Source organism: Puma concolor, chromosome C1, assembly GCF_028749965.1.
Source record: "Puma concolor isolate L17-30 chromosome C1, mPumCon1.1.hap2, whole genome shotgun sequence".
Taxonomy (NCBI): domain Eukaryota; kingdom Metazoa; phylum Chordata; class Mammalia; order Carnivora; family Felidae; genus Puma; species Puma concolor.
The window spans coordinates 52,149,278-52,156,987 of record NC_141674.1 but is presented as its reverse complement, the minus strand read 5'-3'; the positions used below and the strand labels follow the sequence as shown (position 1 = coordinate 52,156,987).

At 39.5% G+C, this 7,710-nt stretch overlaps 1 pseudogene; it reads right to left on the bottom strand.

Moving 5' to 3' along the window:
• Positions 1-4,514: 4,514 nt before the first annotated feature.
• On the bottom strand, positions 4,515-6,329 carry LOC147578071 (small ribosomal subunit protein uS2-like; annotated as a pseudogene).
• Positions 6,330-7,710: the final 1,381 nt, after the last annotated feature.

Below are 7,710 nucleotides of genomic sequence, written 5' to 3'. Positions count from 1 at the left end.
CGAAACAGGCTCCAGGCTCTGAGCTGTCAACACAGAGCCCAACGCAGGGCTGGAACTCACAAACCATGAGGTTGTGACCTGAGCCGAAGTCAGACACTTAGGTCTGAACCACTCAGGTGCCCCGTGTTTTCAGTAATTTAATAAATTTCTTCAACACATATAAACAGAATATTTTAGTTCTTTAGAACCAATGGTGTGAATTGTCAGTCATGTTAATAGTCAAATAAACAGGTGTTTTTTAGACTTTTTTTTGACTTTTTAAAGTAGTGAAAACCATGAGTACTAGGGAAAACAAATTAAAATTCCACAGGATATAAATTGAAAAGTGTTTTCTTCCTGCCACTGCTAACTCCCTTGTACTTTTTTCCTAACAATAAACAGTGTTACACATTAAAAAAATACTCTTCCATGAGGGTTGATGGGGGTGGGAGGGAGGGGAGGGTGGGTGATAGGTATTGAAGAAGGCATCTTTTGGGATGAGCACTGGGTGTTGTATGGAAACCAACTTGACAATAAATTTCGTATATTAAAAAAAAAATACTCTTCCAGGGGCTCCTGGGTGGCTTAGTCAGTTAAGCGTCGGACTCTTGATTTTGGCTCAGGTCATGATCTCACGGTTCATGAATTCAGCCCCAAGTTGGGCTCTGTGTTGAGCATGGAGCCTGCTTGGAATACTCTCTCTCCTCTCCCCTGCTTGCTCTCTGTATCTTTCTCAAAAAAAACAAAACAAAAAAAAAAAAAAAAAAAAAAAACTTAAAAAAATAAAGTAAAAAATAAAAAAGAATTCTTCCAGATATTTTTTGTGTATTTATACAAGCAGGATCATATTTACCTATATTCTTACAATATGCTTTGTTCCCTTAACAACATATCATAGACTTCTTCCCATATCAGAACATATAGATCTACCTCATTAAAAAATAATTGTGTAATATTCATCTCTATGAATGTATCAAAAGTTAACAACTTCATGTTAATGGACAGTGTTTTGCCATTACAATCAATGCTTCAGTGATCATCTTTTTTTTTAATTTTAGTTTTAATTAATTTTTTAAAAATTTACATCCAAATTAGCATATAGTGCAACAATGATTTCAGGAGTAGATTCCTTAATGCCCCTTACCCATTTAGCCCATCCCCCCTCCCACAACCCCTCCAGTAACCCTCTGTTTGTTCTCCATATTTAAGAGTCTCTTATGTTTTGTCCTCCTCCCTGTTTTTATATTATTTTTGTTTCCCAGTGATCATCCTTTAAATAACATCTCTGTGTGCTTGTGAGATTTATCTGTAGGATAAATTTCTTGAAGTACAATTGGGCAGAAAGAAAGTGCATTTGGGGCACCTGGGTGGCTCAGTCAGTTGAGTGTCCAAATCTTGATTTCGGCTCAAGTCATGATCCCAGGGTTGTGGGATCGAGCCCCATGTTGGGCTCTGCACTGACAGCGAGGAGCCTGCTTGGAACTTTCTCTCCCTCTCCCTCTGCCCCTGCCCTGTGTGCACTCTCTCTCTCTCTCTTTCTCAAAACAAATAAATAAACTTTTAAAAAGTACATTTGAATTTTAAATAGATATTGCCAACTTACTCAAAATAATACATAAAAATGTCTGTTTCCTTATTTGATGTTTTGCTAACAGTTTGTTTAGAAATTTTTATCTTTTAATAGGCATTTAGTTTTTCTGCTGCTCATTATTTCTGCTACCCAAACGTCTTTGGAGAACTATCTCTTTCCCACGTAGTTGATGGGATTCCATTAGGAATAGGCCAGGTGACTCAGTTCTGGCAATGAAGAGCATCAGTTCTTCCTGATAACTAATGACTTGTTTTTTTTAATGCCTTTATTTTTTACAGTTTTATTGAGATATAATTGACGAAATTGTATGTATCTAAAAGGTATAGTGTGGTGACTTGATCGACATATGTATGTGTAATGATTATGGCAATCAAGTTAGTTAACACATCCTCACGTCACATAGTTACTGTTCCTAATAACATTGTTGTCTAGAGGAGGAAGAGCATGACCTAAGTTGTTCCAATGCCCAAAACTCATATGGGAGCACCAGAAGGAGGCACTGTTTTGCTGGACTGAAACCTGGGAGAATGTAGGCATGAGTTGCTGGCTGGTACATTGCCTTCTTGTTGCATACCAGTGAAGTTGAAACAACAGTGAAGTGTGGTGGAGCATACAGCTGAGAAATGGAGGCAGATGGTGCCTTCTAGATCAAGTTTAGATGAAAGTCAGAAAAATCTACCTCTACACATTCACAAGTGCATGGGGACATTTGCCCTAAATTTTGACTTTTTTCTTAATGACGATTGTCAGGAAATATATTCTCTTTGGCACCTGTTTCTCTATCCCAGCCTGTTTGGTTGTTGTTGTTGCTGTTGTTGTTGTTGTTTGTTTTAACTGCCTATACCCTAGAAGTGAGTTTGTGTGACATTAGACTTACCACTCTTTTCTCTCTGGGCCTGTTTTCCTCATTCAAAAAAAGCAATGGGAAGTAGAGGGTAGGCATGATCTAAGGTAACTTTCAGCTCTGCCATTCTAGTTCAACTGTGTTTCCCTGGATTATGATCCTATAGGTGCCCAGGAGAGTATCTAGTCTGGTTGTTTTTCTCCAGGTGTCTTAGCTTTAATTTGAGTGCCAGCTTCCAGCCTTACCTGTTTCAGTTCTGCTCCTGCTGCTGTTCCCTGGCTTTCTAGAGTATCCCAGTACAGAGAGTAAAAGTGAAGTCTCAAGACCAGCCAGACTCCTGGCTTCATGTCATAGCTCTACCACTTATTGGTCACATGACCTTGGTCAAAGTACTTCACTTTTCCATACCTCAACTTCCTCCTCTTTATAAAGGTTCTTGTTAGCGTTAAGGGGATTTTAGATGTAATACTTTCTCAGTCTGTTTTTTTTTTTTTTTTTAAGTTTATTTATTTATTTTGAGGCAGAGAGCACAAGTGGGGGAGGAGCAGAGAGAGGAGACAGAGAATCCCAAGCAGGCTCTGTGCTGTCAGTGCAGAGCCTGACACGGGGCTCAATCTCACAAACAGTGAGATTGTGACCTGAGCCAAAATCAAGAGTCTGATACTTAACTGACTGAGCCACTCAGGCACCCCAATACTTCTCAACATCCAAATACTTTATCACAACACCCAAATCTAATTCAGGTTCTGGTACATTTTATGTTGTTAAAACTGTCAATTCTTTTTTGCAAAGTACTTCACATTAGCAAGTTGAGTAATTCACATTGGCAGATACAAAAACAACAGTGAAGTCCAAAGAGATTGAAATGACTTGCTTAAAATCACACTGAGAGTAAATGACAGAGTCAGGATTCAAAATCAGATTTATTGGCTCCAAATCTCTGTGCTTCTCACTATTCTCAGCAGTGATAACCCATATCTTATTTATTGGAGGACTTTAATACTCTCCTGATGCTTATGGAGATGTCCATCCTCCACCTTGGAATCTGGTTGGCTTGTTCTTTCTCAGGCAGGCATGTCTTAATGGGTTTCCTCTTCTAAACCCACCCATTCTGTTAGATAATCAAATAAAAATGTATCCTCACCTTCCCCAGAAAGAATTAGGACTAGTATTAAATCTGGACACTACTGTACTTTCAGAGCCTTTGTTTTCCAAGGCAAAATGGTTAGTGGAAAGCTAACTGGGTCTAGTTCTGATCCATTAATTCTTTCCTTTAGTAATTGTATGGCCTTGGCCAACTCAATTAATTTCTCTGGGCCTCAGTTTCTTTTATTTGTCAAGTAAGGATAATAACATTACTAATATCTGCTTTATAAGATAACTGTGATGCTGGAGGTAAAGTATGGTAAGTGCTTGGTTATAGTACACATTCAATAAGTCACTGTTATTGTCAACAATAGTTACTTCAGCTTGTGGGAGACTGAGCTGTTATGGCCCTAAAGAGATTTGATATTATTTGGGGGCTACTCTCTGAGTATATAGTCTTTCAGTTGTGTTTGGGAGAGGATGGGGGAAGAGAGTAGTCTGGTGAGAAGGGCACACATTTTGGATTTAGGTAGTTCTATATTTGGATCTGATTGTGGCAGTTACCAGTTGTGCAAACAGGCAGGTTATTTAATCACTTTGAGCTGCAACCTCTTCATTTGAAAACCAGGGAAAATAATACCAATTTCACAGAGGCTATTGAAGCAACTGAAATAGCATATGTAAAGCATGGCAGTGATTTTAAAAATTATTTGTCCTTAAAAAAATAAAAAATAATAAAAATATTTGTCCTCCATAAGGCATTGTTAAAGAATGTCCCAACATTATATGTCATTGTGTTCCTCTTTGTGCTATTAGCACTTAGTGCTGCTATCACGTGGTAGGAACTAAAAAAATATTTGCTGAGCTCTCTAAAGATCTCTAATAAAATCTTTGAAAAAGAAAAAAAAATATTTGTTGAACTGAATGGGTCCTTGAGTTGAACAGTAAAAACATTTTACACCCAAAGTTGTTTTTTTTTTTTTTTAAGAAACTGATATTTATTTTCTATCCACCTTATTTCCACATTCTGTTTTGGAGCCTGTAGAAGAATTGCTTAACACCACCCGGTGTTGTTCTTACCCATTCAATGGTCTGAGAATGAGAGCTGCAGACCAGTCTTCAGTGGCAGACTATGGGCTCTGGTCTGCAGTATGGAACTGCTGGATGGGCACAGAGGCCACCTGCGTGCCTTCAGACCAGTCTGCAACCTGAACTCGATAGCAGTAAACTCAAGCAGTTTGCTTGGGCTAGAGATGTCCACTCACCCTGAAATTCCTCCTTGGTCATGGCCTTTTCAGCAGTGGCCTGCTCTTTCTTTTCTATCTCTTTAGAATCTCTGTAGAAATAGATCAGGCATGATCTCCCATGGGTGTGCATGAGGGATGGTGGCACAGGTGCACAAAACTTCCCGCACCATCATGTACCACACGAGCCCCACTGAGCTCCCTTGTTGTTGCACAGGATGGCAATGTGCACATAGCATGGAGGAGAGTCTGTGATACACAGAGCAGTGGTTGGCAGGTTAACATAAGATGCCTCCATGGGAGGCTGGTGGTCAGCCCTGGGCTCAGTAACCACCAGAAGATGTGGTTCTTGGAAGTCTGCCTGGATCTGGTTATTGAAAGTTGTGGGAGTGAAGTACCCAGCAGTAGGAGTGGCTACAGTGGCACCAAAAAAATTCAGGACAGCCCACTGGCCGGTGTTCCTGGAGGCCGTGACACTGACACCAACTGGGTTTTCAATGGTAACAATGGCACAAGCCATCAGTGGGAGCTTCTTCCAGGTCCCCTTCAGATTTATGATGTAGATGCCATCACTTTAACTTTTGTAGACGTACTGTTCCATTTGGAAGTCAGAGTTGGTGCCACCTAAGTAGGTTCCTGCTGCAAGGAATTTAGGGATATCCTCTTCCTTCATTTGTAGGACATCAGGGGCTCTGGGCACTGTAAAAGTTTCCCTTTAAGTTATTATGGGACCCTATGACCACACCATGTGGACCCCTGTCTGGGTGGTGCAGAGTGGCATACCTAAAGTTTGATCACTGATACGCTCACTCTTCTGTGGCTGGAAATCCTAAAAAAAAGATAAAATAAAATGTTAAGGGAGTTATTATGCTGAGTAAAACACCCAGGCTTAGGAACTAGTGTGCATAAGACCTCAAATTTCTTTCTGGCTCTCAATATGAGAGTCATGATTGTTTCCCTTGCGTCATCCTCTGCATGTGGCTTTTCATCTTACATTCTGGTTTTGCTCCAGGAGACTACACTGTCTTATGCCAGGAACCTGATGAAAGGTCACACTCAGAATGGCCAGGCTGGAAAGAGCTCACTTAACAGCATAGGTCTCTAACTACATTCTCTAGTGCTCTACCTCAGTGAGGTAAAAGCAAGAATGAAAAATTCCGAAGAAGCCTAAAATTTAGATTTTGTCCTGAGAGTATAACTGGAAAGTTTTTTGTTCTGAGTTATGTAACCAGGAATGGGTGAGTTTCTGTCATTTCCCCACCAAATAAAAAGGAATTTATGACGAATCATTGTTAAATACAGTGATGTGGACTTATTCTTTCCAGCTTAGTGTGACCCATCCCAACCTTTTACAGCCAGTTTCTTTAAAGACAGCATGAGAAACCTCAGTGTCCTCTGGAGGTGTTTGTAAATGGATGCCAGCCCAGCCTTTATTACATTGGGTTTATACATCATATAATTGCCCATCTTGATATACCTCTTTCAGAATCTGCTTGAGCAAGGGCAAAATGAGTTGAGGATTGTCTTTTGCTGCAAATCCTGATCTTTGGTATTTTTTGGTTGACAATGCTTTATCTTTTTCCATGTTGTCCTTGGATTTCTTGAAGTCTCTCTTTTTTTCAGTCTTTTTTTTTTTTTTTTAAATCTACATACATTATGTCGACTTAGGTTGTTATTCACCTAAATTCAATTCAAAGTACCATGGCAAAAATTTACTGAGCACTTGTTCTATATAAAGCATGGTGGAGCTGTTTTTTTAAAGCTTCAACACAGAGTCTTTAGAGCTGCGGGATCCAATAGGGTAGCTATTATTGACATGTGGCTATTTAAACTTAAATTAATTAAAATTAAATGAAATAAAGATTTTATTTCCTCAGTTTACTAGCCATATTTCAAGTGCTTCATAGCCAAATATGGCTAGTGGCTACTGTATTGGGCATCACAGATAGAGAATGTTTTCATCATTATGGAAAGTTCTCTTGGACAGTGCTGTTATTATAGAGTTTCAGTTATGTAGGACTTCAACTCACTACTTGTCTTTCATTTATGAGATAGTCAAAAACTCATATCTTTCAATGAGAATGTTTTTTTAGCAATTCAAATAACACTTATTGAATTTTACTGTTAGGTACTATGGGAAATAAAAGGAAAAATAAAATATGTTTCTTGTCCTCAAGGAACTTAAAAAACATATATGTATCTTAAATTTACTGTTTTTTTAAATGTTTATTTACTTTTGAGAGAGAGAGTGAGCAAGTGATCATGAGTGGGGAGGGACAGAGAGTGAGGGAGACAGAGGATCCAAAGCAGGCTTTGTGTTGACAGCAGACGGCCCTATATGAGGCTCGAATTCACAAACTGTGAGATCATGACCTGAGCTGAAGTTGGACACTTAACCAATTGAGCCACCCAGGTGCCCCAGTAACTTAAAATATATGGAGGAAAACTGGCACATAACACAACTAATGAGATTAATAGGGTAGGATATGCAAAGTGATGTAGTAGAGGCATAATCAAAGTACAATGGACTCGTTTGAGGAGGGATTTCTTTTTTTTTTTTATCATTTAAAAAAATTTATTTATTTATTTTGAGAGAGACTGAGAGTGAGGGAGAGGCAGAGAGAGAGAGAGAGAGAGAGGGAGAGAGAGAATCCCAAGCAGGCTCCACATTATCAGCATAGAGCACCACTTGGGGTTTGAGCTTATGACCCGTGAGATCATGACCTGAGCCGAGATCAAGAGTCCATGCTCAACCAGCTGAGCCACCCAGGTGCCTCCGCATTAGAATCTTCATTTGGAAGGGGGCGTTTAGAAAGGAAAGGGCATCAGGAAGGCAGAAAGTCATTTTAGGTGGCAAGGGAAGAATATGAGTAAAGACATGGAATAGGGAAAGCAGTTTTGTCTAAGGCAGGTAATATGGCATAGAGATTAAGAGCATAGCCTCTGGGGACAACCTGTCTGGGCTC